This window comes from Macrobrachium nipponense, chromosome 4 (assembly GCF_015104395.2).
Source record: "Macrobrachium nipponense isolate FS-2020 chromosome 4, ASM1510439v2, whole genome shotgun sequence".
Taxonomy (NCBI): Eukaryota; Metazoa; Arthropoda; class Malacostraca; order Decapoda; family Palaemonidae; genus Macrobrachium; species Macrobrachium nipponense.
Genome location: NC_061100.1, coordinates 105,898,081 through 105,915,113, shown reverse-complemented (window position 1 = coordinate 105,915,113; position 17,033 = coordinate 105,898,081).

Genomic DNA, 17,033 nt, shown 5'->3' with positions numbered 1-17,033 from the left:
CTAACAAAACAAAGGCCAAATCCATGAAAACGGAATGCAAGAAAATTAGACCTTCCGAAGTTGCTGAGAACTAAGTTTACACAACCATAAACTTGTTCCAGCATACAGGAAAGGAAGTCAGTCCGGTATAATAGAGGTTTGAGTGACTGCAGTAAGGAATCTCTGAATGAAGTACGAATCCATCTCGTGACCGTGTGGATATGAAGTCAAGCCAATTGTTGAAATTGCAAATGTATAGCAAAGCTTAGGGCAGAAAGAGAAAGAGAGGAAATTGAAGGAAGAAAGTGGAACAAAACAAGGGAGAGTTTAGACAGCCTTTGAAAAGAAGTATGAGAAACCGAAACAGGGAGAATTTAAAACATTTCATACCAAGTTTTTTTTTCCTCAATTGCTTTTATCTTATTTTTTTTGCCAGTGTCTTTCTCATGGAGAGGTCTTTGTTCATACATTTTCTTATGATTCAACATCCATAATTCTTCTTCTTCTTCTTCTTCTTTTTCTTCTTCTTCTTCTTCTTCTTCTTCTTCTTTCGACCTTATTAGTCCCACTGTATAGCAGGGTCGGCTGCTCGAGTCAGCTGTCTCCATCTATTTCTATTCCTTGCATCTTCTTCCCCCCCGTGCCACCACCTCACCCATATCCCTCCTCACCGCATCTCTTAATTCACCTGCTTTCACCTCTCTGTCGATTCCTGTCAAGCACACAGGCAGTCGGCGACCTTGCTCTTACCTCTTCTTTTGATGCTCTAGCATCAAAAGAAGAGGTAAGAGCGAGGTCGCCGACTGCCTGTGTGCTTGACAGGAATCGACGGAGAGGTGAAAGCAGATGAATTATGGGATGCGGTGAGGAGGGATATGGGTGAGGTGGTGGCACTGGGGGGAAGAAGATGCAAGGAATATAAATAGATGGAGACAGCTGACTCGAGCGGCCGACCCTGCTATACAGGGGGTTTGGGGGAGGGTGTAATATGTTCGAAAGAAGAAGAAGAAGAAGAAGAAGAAGAAGAAGAAGAAGAAGAATTATGGATGCTGAATCATAAGGAAATGTATGAACAAAGATCTCCCCATGAGAAAGACACTGACAAAAATAACAAAAAAGTAACTGAGGAAAAAAAAAACTTGGACAAAAATCGAGACTAATATCCAGAAATTTTGGAGCTGAGTCAGCTTAGCAATTTGGGTTATCAGAGCCTCGTGCTGGGCTATGCTAAATGCCTTAACTGGTGGACAGTACTTCCATTAGGGGAAAGTATGAGTTGAGTAAAGCTTTGCACGCCATTATTATTATTTCATTTAAAATTACTAGCCGGTAGAAGACAGGATGAGATTCATCACAAATCTTAGAGATGGACTGTACCAACGCTTGCTTAGAAGATGGTGAAATAGAGAATTAACAATCAGGCATGAATAGGTGGCAAAGAAGAGAAAACTATTTGTTTTCATTCTCTATAGAGTATCTTTCATTCTATTTTCTGACACAAATGCTCCCCAGGGTTTTGAAACCCCAAGAATCTTGTGCATCCTTCGAGATGTAGAGTAACTAGAATTCAGATTTGAGGAATGAGCCCTCCCGCTAACAAAACAAAATGAAAGAAAAGTGAGACGAGACCTTCCGAAGTTGCTGAGAACTAAGTTAACATAACCATTAACTTGTTCCAGCAGACAGGAAAGGAAGTCAGTCCGGTCTAAAAGAGGTTTGGGTGACTGCAGAAAAGAATCTCTGAATAAAGTACGAATCCAACTCGTGACCTTGTGGATTATGAGGTCAAGCCAAGTGTTGAAATGACAAAAATAGAGCAAAGCCAAGGTTATGCCTTGTTAAACGACTTACCACTCCAATTATACATTTAAAAAAAATAAAAAATTATTGATCGTATTACAATTTCTAATTATGTTATGGTCAGCATAATCATTATTATTGTTATGGAATAAGCAGAAACCATAAGACAAAAGAAAAGGTCGCTAATGGTTCAACAAACATTTCTCGTTCAAACTTTAGAGTAACATCACAAATTCAAATCACATTTTTCTCATCACACAGAGAGGAAGACATCCAAAAATCAGCCACTGGTATAAATGAAAAGAATATCCCTATACGCTTACTATTTATCATTAAAATTAAGAATACCACTGTTGCAATCTTGGCTTTTTTTATCTTAACCTAAAAGTAAGGTAAATAAATATCTTTCTGTTGTGCCATTCCTGTTTTTTAAAATTTCGTTGGTTTTTTTTCTTTTGTAATTTCATCAAGTGTTTGAGAACACTTATGTTTTTTAATAAAAAAGATTTCAGTAATGGATCATTGTGAGTCAGTCTCTAAATGATGAACACTTGAAAAACAAGTAATTCCAGCTTTTTGTTCCATATAAAACAAATTCATTACTGGATTATCGCGAGTAAGTCTCTAAATGATGGACACTTTAAAAAGAACTAATATTTTCAATGTTGTAGCGTAGAAATTTAGTCAACACAGTATAATAAAAGTCGAAAAAATAATTGCCGATAAGAATTATCTCTGACAAAACAATTTGAATGATCGAGATTTGAAAATCTTGAAGATATTATGATGATAAATTTCATGCTTATTTTTACTAACTAATTATTTCAAAAATTCTGTGTAATTGCCAGAAAGGTGGACGAGTCCATAATCATGTTAAAATTAACAAACAAAAGGTGGTAAGTAAATTAATCTTCGCTCATTTTTGTTCTACGTTTGGAATAGCATTTTCGATGTCTTTTTACTTTTTTTCGTTTTTTAACAGAGCTGTTATGGCCAGAAGATACTGCGTGCATTAAAAAGATTCTTTTTCCATTTCTCGTCCGAACGGTTATTACCTTACATTACAATTCTAAAATTAAGATGCATACTGCCAAATATTAATTAGTCTTCTATGGGTATTTGCCGTATTTATCTGCAAATACCTTCATATCTGAAGACTATCTCCAAATGCCTTCATATCTGAAGATTATCTCCAAATGCCCTCATATCTGAAGATTATCTCCAAATGCCTTCATATCTGAAGATTATCTCCAAATGCCTTCATATCTGAAGACTATCAGCGCATAAGTGACATGATCGGTATGGTCTTGTCCCGCCAGCTAGTGGCAGCAAGTTCGATTGTCGGGCATTCCACTGAGGTGTGAGAGATGTGTATTTCTGGTGATAGAAGTTCACTCTCGACGTGGTTCGAAAGTCACTTAAAGCCGTTGGTCCCGTTGCTGAAAAACCACTGGTTCCATGCAACGTAAAAACACCACACCAACAAACATATCTGAATACTATCAATATTTGGCAGTTTGTTTTTGTGTACACACACACACATACACACATGTATATATGTATTATAGTATATATATATATATATAGTATATATATAATATAATACATAATATATATTATTATAATAATATATGTATATATATTACATAAATATATGTAATATATACCAGTCAAAAGAGTTATATTTTCTAATCAGTCATACCAGGCTCTGAGGATGTCTTCCTATCAGTGTGAGAGTATTCCATTTTAATTTACCAGTTCCGCTACCAGTGCTTGAAGAACGACGGCGGTCCCGTATGACAGGACGCCCAAAAGGGCTCCGATCCCCGCCAGTACTTGAGGGGTTGCGATGACGAAGATGGCTGCTTTGTACGCCCAGTGCTCGAAGAGGATGAACACCGACACTAGAAATATGAGCTGCCTGTAGCTGAGGTTGAAGAATCTTAGCAGTCTCGTCAGGAGAAATACTAATCCTGAAATCGACGAGAATGAAAAGGGATCAATCGTAATTCGAAAGGCTATAATATGCTTGCGAACTTTAGGAAATATTCAAGAAACGGGGAAGTGAACTCTCTACAAAGGTTTGCTAATGATCTTCGGCACTGTTGAATTATTGAACAATTCTGTGTCCAGTAACTTGACTTAAGAATGTATTGGGAAGGTCTTCCTTCTCAATATATTCCTAAATAAAGTTACTGGACACAGAATTGACCAATTCCGTTCTCAGTAACTTGACTTAAGAATGTATTTGGAAGGATATGCTAAAGGGACTCATCTTCAACTGGCATAACTGATACAGATAAGAAGTGTTACATCAGAGTTATGAAGGATGTCCATGAAGTTCCAGAACCATTGCAAGTAGGTATTGCCTAGAATGGTGCTGGAATTTAATAGACATCCTGTAGAGTAACACAGAGGCAAACCTTGAAGGCAGGAAGCTGCACGCTTGTCAACATTTAATCGTCTTTTTCCTTACCTGCGGCAGCAAGGGCGGTGAGGCAAGAATGGTACCAAGAGTCGTCTATAACCGTCCACTCGGATGAGCTTTCCATGTACTGTCTCTTGTGGAATGCTACGTGACAGAATCACGGAAAAGTGGAATCAGTTATTGCGAAGGTGTAAAAATCACTCAAAAATTAGAAAAACATTTGTGTACTGTCATATATAAGTATGAAAATTAGCATTAAAACAAATATGAGCTAGTCTTATAAAGCTCTGCTGTTGGGATGCATTCTAACTTGAATAAAAACTGAGATATTTGATGGATTCAGAAAACAGAGTTGCCATCACCAGGCTCAGTGAGCTGAAGGATTACTAGAAGAGGGCGTTGCGTACTTACATTGTATACTGTGTTTCACGATGTTGAATATGATGCAGATGTATATCAAACGAGGGATTCTTATTCCTCTGACGAGCCCTTCGAAGAAGGCCTTCAATCTCTCCAGGCTAAAATAATCACAGACTATTCTGAAAGGATTTCTTGGAGCTGCTGGCACATCGAGGCCTCTTGGGTCGGTGATTTCTAGCTCACGACAAAAAGGGCATTCGATTTCTTCCATCGTCAGAAACAGATAGAATGTAATTAAAATCTTGCGCAAGAGCAACAGCTGTATGACTAAGAAAATTCCTCCTTCGATGAAGAACACGATGAAGGGAAACAGCAGGGGCCCACCAAAGAACCAGATGGACTCTCCATCCTCCTCCAGCTCCGTGATATTTACATAGAATAAGCAGATGCTAGTGAAGACTTGGGAGCTAAATGCAATGAAATCCAAAGTTGCCAGTAAATAGACAACACAAAATGGCCAAGGTTCATCCAAGATGGTGGATAGGGCGATACAAATCCATACTGAGCTGCCGATTATGTTCATCAGGACAATGACCTGAAATTCAAGTAAAGTCACATTTGACGTCGCAGAACCACACGGGTGGGAGTGTTTTAGCATTTTGTCACCAAGATTGTGTATAGCCACGTTTTTGTAACTTCAACTGAATGAACGGGATCTTGTGACTTGCTGTGCACCAATGCAGAAAAATAATTAAATGTAATCATGTTTGACAACAAGAAGCTCAAAAGATGCCAGAGCTCATGTATCGCCGCTTTCAAACAATCTTTAGATTTTGTTCGCAAATGAAATTGTTAAATAAAGTACCAGAATTTAGAATTTCGTAAAGTTGTCAAAGAGACACGTTAATGCCAGCTATTTAAAATATTGATGGAGGAAGTCCAACATAAATGGTTAATTAAGGCAGGCAGATGGATGTCAATATAGTCATCATACAGTAATTATTAAACGAATGAAGAAAAACTGACTGAGGAAAGTGGACTCTTAAATATGTCTCTCCATCAGAGATCTTTGGAATAAAAGTTTTAACTCGCAACAAAAATAAAATACAGTGTCCATGAAGTCTCTTTACAATTTAAAAAAGATACATTACAAAAGCCATTGATGAGATAATTTAATCAGATTTTGTCCTATGCACTCGGCGGTTATAAAATTTTTAAATCACATCGCATTTGTGTATTTCAGGTAGTATTATACCCTGTTGATGAAGGAGGTACTGGGTAAATAAACCTAAGCTTAAAAATGGCTACTCCGCAAGAAGAGGCACAATGTGCGTCATGGTTTATTGAAACTACAGAGCTAAGTATAGAAAAGATCCACCATCACGTCCTTCAGTTCGTGCACGGTGCAAGAAATTTATGGAGACAGGAAATTGTTGGATAAAGGGAGGAGTGCACGACCAAGAACATCTGATGACAACATCGATTGTGTAAGACAAGCCTTTGATCGTTCTCCTACAAAGTCCCTCTGCACTGCTGCCAGAAACTTACTGCTACCACGTTCAACAATGCACAGAATCCTGATCAAGAACTTGTGATTGTACGCTTCACAAAGTGCAACTCACATAGGCGCTTGGGCCAAATAATAAACCAAGACGAAAAGAGTTTGTAGTTTAACCTGCTGGAACGAATTTCTGATCAAGAGACGTTCCTCAGTCGGATTTGTTTTAGTGATGAGGCAACCCTTCATGTTTGAGGGAAACTGAACGTACGTAATGTGAATATCTGGAGATCAAAACATCCCCGTGTGACTAGGGAACTTCACTGAGACAGTCCAAAGGTGAATGTGTGGTGTTGGATCATACGCAGTCGAATTGTTGGTCCATTTTTCTTCGGCGAGACGTCAATTACTGCTGATGTCCATTGCCATGATTGATGAGGGCAAGGTCTAGAGAATACAAGGTCTTCTCACGTGCAGGATTAAGAGGGGTCAGGAGAGGGTAGTTAAGAAAAGTGACGTCACGCGGTCTACCTGCTTTCTCCTGTGTCCAAGCTCTGCCCAAATAGGAAAACGTTTCGCCTGTTTCTATACGTATGTTCATCCAAATAATTAAAACTAGAATCTAAAATGAGGAACTTAACATTTATTCTCTAGACCTTGGATGAGGGTATGCTACAGCGAACATGGCAAGAAACCGAGTATACGATCTTGGTGTATGCTTCGTGCATACACCATATATAGATGTGTTTTAAATATGATAAAAAAAATCTTCACATCTACTGCTCATTTCGTAATAAATTTCATATATATGTCGTTTCATTTGCTTTTGCAATATGCTTTGAATTAAAAAGACTTTATGGACACCTTGTATTAGTTTAAATTAAGTATACAAAATGAAGGAAACCCCGATAACTGTTAGATTATATGCGTATGACATAAAACATTCTAAGATTCATATATATATAAATATATATATATATATATATATATATATATATATATATATATATATATATATATTATATATTATAAATATACATATATATATATATTTTTTATATATATAATATATATATATATATATATATATTATATTTATCATATACTTTTAGGGCATAGTTTTTCTCTTATACAATTTCCGTTAAAAGCAATTGCTTTACTGGGATCATTAGGTTTCTTGCAGGTATCTTCATACCAACAAAGTTTTTTCCGATTCTCGTTCGTCAATTTCTGGTGAAAAATACGCAGACTTCCTTCTTCCATTTATTGAATTTTGTCGTGATAGCTGTTTCGCCTTATGGTATTATCAAGCGACTACTGACTAACAATCTGGCCTTTCGGCCTATTTATGTCATCGTGTGGGAAGTATGACCTTGAGGTATGGATACTGGTTAGTCTAGGGATTAACAGCTTAAGGGTGTTGTTTTGGATACAAAGAACATAAGGACATATGTACTGTGACAATAAAAGTGAAAGTTTAAACAGTGGTTAAATAAATGTTCAAAATATAATGCCATGTGCTAGTGTTTCCTTAAATGTATGTTTAAAATTTGATATGTTTCATGTTGGTTTTAAATATAAAATTACAAAATTACATACAGGAATAAAAATGAATATAGAAATCTAAATACAGGAATAAAAAGATATTTTATAGCATGCCTAAAGGTACAAGTAAGATCATTTCTGTTTATACATAAATGTGTATAATATCAACTCTGAGTGAGTGAGCGTGTGTGTGTGTGTGTGTGTGTGTGTCCAAATGGTCTACGTTGGTTAACGGCTGCAGATTCATATTGGGCGGGTTCTCAGCGACCTAAGCAAGGATGTTACTTGGCTCTCGCTGGGTCCTCTCGTGTCTTCTAGGGGGCGCGATGTTCTCGGTGGGTTGGGGCGTGCTGTCTGGTCCCTGTTGGCTTGCGTATTACTTCTCCTGCTGTAGGGGAGTATATGGTTCGATTCTTGTTGGATATTCAAGGTCGGCTTCTGAATAGCGATGCTCACCGCTTTGGTTATTAACAGGCGACCATAGTTGTCTTCTCTGTGCACAACCTCTATGAGCTCTTGTATAGTTGGCTTCCTGTCGTGAACATCTATGTAATGTCGATGGATGGCCCCTTGATTTGTATGAGGCAGCAGACGTCTCCGAAGGGTTGTTGTAGTCTGCCCAATTTAGTTTTGGCTGTGAGATTGACACATCTCCTCTGGACAAGTAAATTAGTAAACTACGTTCGTGTACATCTCCTTCGGTCCCCTCGGAGTGGTGCTGTTCTTCATTAGTAGGGCTGCTACAAGGTTGGGCTTACTATATATCCTGAGGCTTATTTTGTGGTGAGGGGCTTTTGGGGTTACGCCTCTGTTTATTATCCCGCGTAGTGTGCAGCAATCCTCCTTGTAGGCAGACCCATAATGTACACGATAGTAAATAATCAAGTTCTCGTTTTTCGTCGACGTGTTGGGTTGGTGAAATTCGTCCATTTTCTTTTTATTGCTGATTCGATCATTTGATTTGCATAGCCATTGTTTGTCAGCAGTTGGCGAATTCGATTGAGTACGTTATGTATGTCTCTCCATGATGAGCTGTGTGTGAAGGTTCTGTTTGCATACGCACTCACGATAGACTTTTTGTATGCGTCCGGGCATTCCCCGCGTGCGTTCAAGCAATGGCCAGTGTTCGTTGCTTTCGTATAAACGGTCGTCTTAAACTGTCCTTCTTGTTGTTTTACCAGGGCATCAAGAAATGGGAAAGTCTTCTGCTGGCAGTGCTCTGTGGTGAAGTTTAGCACTGAGTTTCTTTTCAGAGCATCTGCTAGTTTTCTGGGATCATCAGGTTCTTTTATTGTGACGAATATATCGTCGATGTACCGCCCATAAATCGTAGGTTTTTTTTTTTCTATAAAGGTCCTTTCTTCGACGGTGGCCATGTACATATTTGCAAAAAGGACCCATAGTGGGGATCCCACGGCGACTCCGATTACTTTTCGAAATAACTCCCCCCGATGAGAGAGGAAAGGGGCCTTCATAGTACTAGCCTTGAGCATATCTCGGAGGACATCTTCGGAAATGGGCAGCGGGTTCTTCCCGGACCTGTATACATGATCAAGGGTGATGTCGATCGTTTCTTCGACGGGAACATTAGTAAGATGTCCTCCGAGATATGCTGAAGGCTAGTACGGAGGCCCCTTTCCTCTCTCATCGGGGGGAGTTATTTCGACAAGTAGTCGGAGTCGCCATGGGATCCCCACTATGGGCCTTTTTTGCAAATATGTACATGGCCACCGTCGAAGAAAGGACCTTTAGAGAACATTAAAAACCTAGGATTAATAGGCGGCACATCGACGATATATTCGTCACAATAAAAGAATCTGACGATCCCAGAAAACTAGCAGACGCTCTGAAAAGAAACTCAGTGCTAAACTTCACCACAGAGCACAGCCAGCAGAAGACTTTCCCATTTCTGGATGTCCTGGTAAAACAACAAGAAGGACAGTTTAAGACGACCGTTTATACGAAAGCAACGAACGCTGGCCGTTGCTTGAACGCACACGGGGAATGCCCGGACGCATACAAAAAGTCTGTCGTGAGTGAGTATGTAAACAGAACCTTCACACACAGCTCATCATGGAGAGACATACATAACGAACTCGATCGAATTCGCCAACTGCAGACAAACAACGGCTATGCAAATCAAATGATCGAATCAGCAATAAAAAGAAAATGGACGAATTTCACCAACCCAACACGTCGACGAAAAACGAGAACTTGATTATTTACTATCGTGTACATTATGGGTCTGCCTACAAGGAGGATTGCTGCACACTACGCGGGATAATAAACAGAGGCGTAACCCCAAAAGCCCCTCACCACAAAATAAGCCTCAGGATATATAGTAAGCCCAACCTTGTAGCAGCCCTACTAATGAAGAACAGCACCACTCCGAGGGGACCGAAGGAGATGTACACGAACGTAGTTTACTAATTTACTTGTCCAGAGGAGATGTGTCAATCTCACAGCCAAAACTACATCGGGCAGACTACAACAACCCTTCGGAGACGTCTGCTGCCTCATACAAATCAAGGGGCCATCCATCAACATTACATAGATGTTCACGACAGGAAGCCAACTATACAAGAGCTCATAGAGGTCGTGCACAGAGAAGACAACTATGGTCGTCTGTTAATAACCAAAGCGGTGAGCATCACTATTCAGAAGCCGACCTTGAATATCCAACAAGAATCAAACCATATACTCCCCTACAGCAGGAGAAGTAATACGCAAGCCAACAGGGACCAGACAGCATGCCCCAACCCACCGAGAACATCGCGCCCCCTAGAAGACACGATAGGACCCAGCGAGAGCCAAGTAACATCCTTGCTTAGGTCGCTGAGAACCCGCCCAATATGAATCTGCAGCCGTTAACCAACGTAGACCATTTGGACACACACACACACACACACACACACACACACGCTCACTCACTCAGATTTGATAATATACACATTTATGTATAAACAGAAATTATCTTACTTGTACCTTTAGGCATGCTATAAAATATCTTTTTTATTCCTGTATTTAGATTTCTATATTCATTTTTATTCCTGTATGTAATTTTGTAATTTTATATTCAGAACCAATGTGTAACATATCAAATTTTAAACATACATTTAAGGAAACACTAGCACATGGCATTATATTTTGAATATTTATTTAACCACTGTTTAAACTTTCACTTTTATTGTCACAGTACATATGTCCTTATGTTCTTTGTATCCAAAACAACACCCTTAAGATGTTAATCCCTAGACTAACCAGTATCCATACCTCAAGGTCATACTTCCCACACGATGAAATAAATAGGCCGAAAGGCCAGATTGAAAGTCAGTAATCGCTTGATAATGCCATAAGGCGAAACAGCTGTCACGACAAAATTCAGTAAATGGAAGAAGGAAGTCTGCGTATTTTTCACCAGAAATTGACGAACGAGAATCGGAAAAAACCTTGTTGGTATGAAGATACCTGCAAGAAACTTATTGATGCCACTAAAGCAATTGCTTTTAACGAATATATATATATATATATATATATATATATATATTATATATATATATATATATATATATATATATATATATATCTAATATATACATATGTGTGTGTGTGTATGCATATATATACACATATATTGTAAGAGACCTATTGGATATTCAACGAAAAATTCTGTAAGCACATTCAATGAAATAAATGATACGTAGATACGAATAATAAGCTCTTTGACAAATTTCTTACACAATACAAAAGTAACTAAGGCTCCTATCATTTTCAAGTATTTTATCTTTTTCCACGCGAAGACAACCTTAATGTATTAATCCTTTAATGTTTCATGCTTACGTTTCATGATCAAAACACATCTTTGACGAAAACAAAATAGATAAATAATTCCAATTATTGCACATTACTTTTAGAGTATCTCGGCAGTAAGATGTTGATATCCCTCAAGCAGTATAACAAAACAAAACGAAAGCATACAACTCACCTTAAAGGTCAAGCCATGGGACTGCAGCCACCTGTTGAAAGCATGGACTATTTCAATGAATAGCTCCTTCATCAAGGACCCAAAATCATTTAGCCTTTGGACTACATTCATGACAAACTGGTTCGTCGAAGGGCTTCTGTCATTGACCATCCAGACTATTTGCCTGAGAAACTGCATCACCGAAGCACCAAAGACGCCGAGCACACGAACTATTTGCATGAGAATTGGTGTCATCGAGGAGCCGAACTCATCAAGCATACCGAATATCTTCATGAAAAACTGTATCACGGAGTTATTGAATCCGCTGAGCAACTCAAATATCATCATGATGAACCTCATCATCGAGGGACTGAAGTCGTTGAGGGCCAGAACTATCTTCATGAGGATCCACATCACGGTGGAGCTGAAGTTGTTGAACATGTTCACGGCTATCTTGAGGTACCGCATTATCGAGAGGCCGAAGTCGTCGAACATGCGGACGACCTGCATGAAGAACGGCGTCATGGCGGGACTGCAGTCGCTGAGCATGGTGACGATCCTCGTGAGAACCTGCGTCATGAAGCGGCTGAAGTCACTGATCATGCTGGCAATTTTTGTGAGGAACCGCGTCACGGCGGAGCCATAGCTTTGATAGAGCATCAGCAACTCGAGGAAGTATTCCCACCAGGAACTGACAGCCTGAGGCGGCCTGCTCTCCCTACCTTGTTGGTTCCTGGGTCTTCGCCTCCTTGGCGTCCCCTTGCGACCCTGCATGGGATGATAAATTGATTTCAGCAGACGATGTGAGCACAAAATTATCACAACTCTGCCACACATATGACATAATGTTAATGATTCTTTAGAAAGACTAGGAAAAAAAATGCTTTATATGTACTTCCATGTGACACTTTTACAACATTAAAAAGTGATACTACATTTGGGTGTTGAAAGTGAGAGGCTGTGTGACTGGTTGAGGGTTTACTGTTTTCTCCCGAATATTATTTACCTTTAATTCTTGAGATGGGTGAGTTCATGGAGTATCAGAAAGTTGTGTTCACACACTCTCACACTCAGTTCACACATACATTCACACACACAAAACACACACACAGCTTACATACATAAATAAAGGTAAAAGCCACGAAGGAAAGTGAAACACTTGAGTAGCTGCAAGATCTTTCGATTCAACTTCCTTTACTTACCAGACTGACTGACATACATGAGAAACTGAGAGGACAAGGAACGGTCATATAAGTGACAGATAGAGATTATAAGGAGATTAGTACCTAGAATCCAACACACCTGGAGAATTAGTAACCTTCCCAAATGAACATAAATATGGGTACAATTTAAGAGGTTTACAAAAGGATTAAGTCCAACTGCTCAGACACAGGTACAAGGCAATTAAAAGATAATATTGGGCAGCAACTGACCACATTCAAACCTTTGGTAAACAAAAACTTATTCGCAAAACTTCTTAAACATACATATACAAAGAAGAAGAGAAAGAAAAATTCAAGGAAATGGAAAAAACAAGGCTCCCTTTCAATCATCCTATCGCGGCTGATTGGAAGGACTCGCTGTGACAAAAAATTTACGAAAAACTGCGTAAGACTACAGTAAAAGGGAAACTCGGCAGAAAACTAAAAAGTCTTATTGATAGTAGTAATTGGACTAATTGTGCACGTCATGATTGTGTTGTAAACCTCTCAAGTAAACAAAAATGTGAAAATGTTGTGAGTGTGCTTGGATATGGTTTATCTTTCTTTATAGTAAATAGACCTTCTGCTTTAATGGTTGCATCATCCCTAAATAAATTTGGAAAATATTGGTATCTTCCTCAAAATCATGTTGACATAATTAAAGGTATTCTTTATGGAGCTGCCAATGTTATGCATGTAAGTAACTTCCGTGCTTGCTGCAAGAAAAGATTGACCGATATTAAAAAGGACAATACTTTCCACATCACAAAAGCTGATAAGTCAAATAGTATAGTAAGTTTAGATAAACCCTGGATAGGTTAGCTGGGTCGAGCACGACCCGAGGAGTGTTTCAAAAAACATGTTTTTTTCCCATATATTATTGTCTATCTCGAATCTGGGTGTGATCGATCTGCAAGAGGATAGCAGAACGCACACTACAATCATGTCAAAACTTGCGTTTCCCTGACCTTTGTCCTTTCCCCTTTTCTGAGTAATAGTCTGTTTTGAACCTGTGTGGATACAACTGCAAAGTTATCAAGTTGTGATTTCCTGTCTAACACTGTTGACTCTGGGATAGTTTTATATTGCTGGGAACTTTAGGTACGTGGTGTGTGTACATTATGCATGCCATTGGTTGTGGCTGAGAAGACTTAAATTGCCATTTATTCCAATTTCTTTTGAATGCCAATTTCTCAGTTTTTGCATTTTTTATTTTTTTGCATTTTTCATCAACAGTGGCCAGCAGGCAGTATTCTCTGGGAATGGATGTCATCAACTTGCTTCTAATGGAATTATAAAGAGATTTTGATGATAATTTAGAGGTTGCTGACAACTCTATATGCCAAGAAGCCAAGTTTGTGTAAGAGAGTTGGATGCAAGGGGGATGACCTTGAAATTATTAGACACAAGAGGGGGAGAGAGGGAGATAGAGGGGGTGGGCCTCTGGCTTTTCTGGTGAAAGATTACATAAGCTTATGTCAATAAATCATGACACACTGTAGAGAGAGAGAGAGAGAGAGAGAGAGAGAGAGAGAGAGAGAGAGAGAGAGAGAGAGATTCCTGATATGAGAGTAAATTACACGTTGGTGCAGATCTTTTTACATAATTCCATTCTAGGATAATATGAGTTTATTCTATAAAACAATTAGCCTTTTCCTATTTAATTTAGGTACCAAAATAATTCGTGAAATTTTGACAACTATGGGTCCAACACCTTTTTTGGCAGTCACATATTATAAATAGTAGTTTTAGGAAGGATTCCCTCTATTTTTGTGTGTATATAGCGTATCTTTTTATATTTTCGTAAATTATTGTTTGAGACAGAGAGAGAGAGAGAGAGAGAATAACATTTCTGATATGAGAGTAAATTACATCTTAGTGCAGATCTTTTTACATAATTCTGTTCTAGAATAATATGAGTTTATTCTATAAAAAATATTAGCCACTTCCTATTTCATTTAGGTACCAACATTTTTTTTTATATTTTACCTTTTATTTGAGCCAAAAAAAACTTGCCCTTCTTTCTCGTTCCAGATTTTGACCTCTATGGGTCCGACACCTTTTCTGGCAATTACATATTGTAAACAATAGTTTTAGGAAGGATTCCCTCAATTTTTTTGCGTATACAGCGTGTTTTGTATTTTTTTTAAATATTTTCGTAAATTATTTTTTAATATACTTATTTTTTAAATATATTTGTAATAAATATTTAATTTGTAGATGGGTATGATTTATCTTCTCAGTAGTGTTCGGCACCAGTGAAATTGATTTTAGAAATTAAAATGTGCAGCATAGCTGCAGTTTTGAATTTTCACAAATTCTTCTGGGCGCTTGGGTCGAGCTCAACCCCACAAACCTTTAAAGGGGAACCAAAATAGCAATACCTGTCCAGGGTAAAGCTGACTACATATCACATATGCAAGCCCTACTGGATGATGACGTGACTTACAAAAGACTAAAAAAAATATCACCTTGATCAAGTCATTAAAAAACTTTAATAGCACATTGGAAAAAAATCCATAAAGATAAAACAGAACTACTAGGCAAATTGTCAGTCAAATTACCTTCGCCACTTTACCTATACAGATTAGTCAAAACACAAAAAGAAAATAAACCTATGCAGCCTATTATCAGTACTGTTGGCTCAATTTCAAGTAAAATTTCGAAATATATCACTAAGCTCTTGTCTCTGTTACTTGGAACTATCTCAGATTCTCATATATATATTTCTCTAGATTTAGTTAATAAATTGGGCAAAATTACTTTTTGCCCCACTGATAGATTCATTAGTTTTGATGCATGTTTTCTTTTCACTAAAAGCTTTATAGACTCTATTTTAGAGTATCTTAGTAATGAACTAACTCGGCGTAAATTACCTCTACCTGTAAGTCACATTATTTCACTCACTAGGTTGTGCATTTCTGATTTTAAGTTTATATTCAATGGGGAATTTTATCAACAAATATTTGGCATGGCAATGGTCAACCCTTTATCACCTCTCCTCTCAAGCTTGTACATGGAATTCTTTGAAAAATGCTATTTACCTAATATCATTTATGTTCCTTTAAAGTGGTATAGATATGTTGATGACATTTTAGCTGTTTTACCAGCTGGTATTGATGTAAAAGACTTGCTCTTTAAATTAATTAACCAGGTACCATCGATTAAGTTTATTCTAGAATTGAAAAAGACAATTGCCTCCCTTTCTTAGATGTTTTGATACATAGAGAACCATTTCAATGTAAATTCAGTATTTATAGGAAACCAACCAACAACTTAACTCATGTTCATTTCTATTCTGGCCACCATCTTAATATGAAAATATCTATTTTTCCTTCTATGTTTTTTTGAGCATTGCGCATTGTTTGTCTCCAATATTTAGATCAAGAAATTGAATACATAAGTAAAATAGGGAAAGATTTATGTTATCCTTCACATATATTAGATATTTGCTATAATAAAGCCCACAAAAAGTTTTATAGTGTAAGTAATACAGAGAAAGAAACTTCTAAGAACATTCTCAGCTTGCCTTATTATAATGGTTTTGAAACCATAAAATCATTGTTAAAATCTTTTAAGGTCAACCTCGTTTTTTTTCTTTAATAACACACTAAAAGTAATGTTAATGAAAGAATGGACCCAGGGAAAGCAACAGCATAATATATAAAATTCCATGTATGGACTGCCCCTTCTTTTATCTTGGGCAATCTAGCAAGGGCTTAGAAGTAAGAATCAAACAGCATAGATATTCTGTCAAAACTGGGCAAGCATCTAATCATTCTAATGCAATTTTCATTCATTTAATGAAAACAACTACGAGATAAATTGGATTGGTAGTTCAGTAATTGCAAGATCAAAAGATGTCTTATCACGAAATCTTTTAAAATCTCCCATCATACGACATACTTCCCATTGTAATTTTAATATTAGTCGTTGCCTGTTTCATTTAAACCCTTGTATTTGTAACATGTTTAAGAATGACCTTAAAGATACAATTAGAGACTTAAATACAAATTAGTTGCCTCATAGATATTTTCTCTGCATATGTATGTTTAATATATTTTGTGAATAAGTTTTTGTTTACCAAAGGTTTGAATGTGGTCAGTTGCTGCCCTGTATTATCCTTTAATTGTCTTGTTCCTGTACCTGAGCAGTTGGACTTAATCTCTTTGTAAACCTCTTAAATTTTACTCACATTTACATTCATTCGGGAAGGTACTAATCTCCTTATAATCCTTATCTGTCACTTATATGACC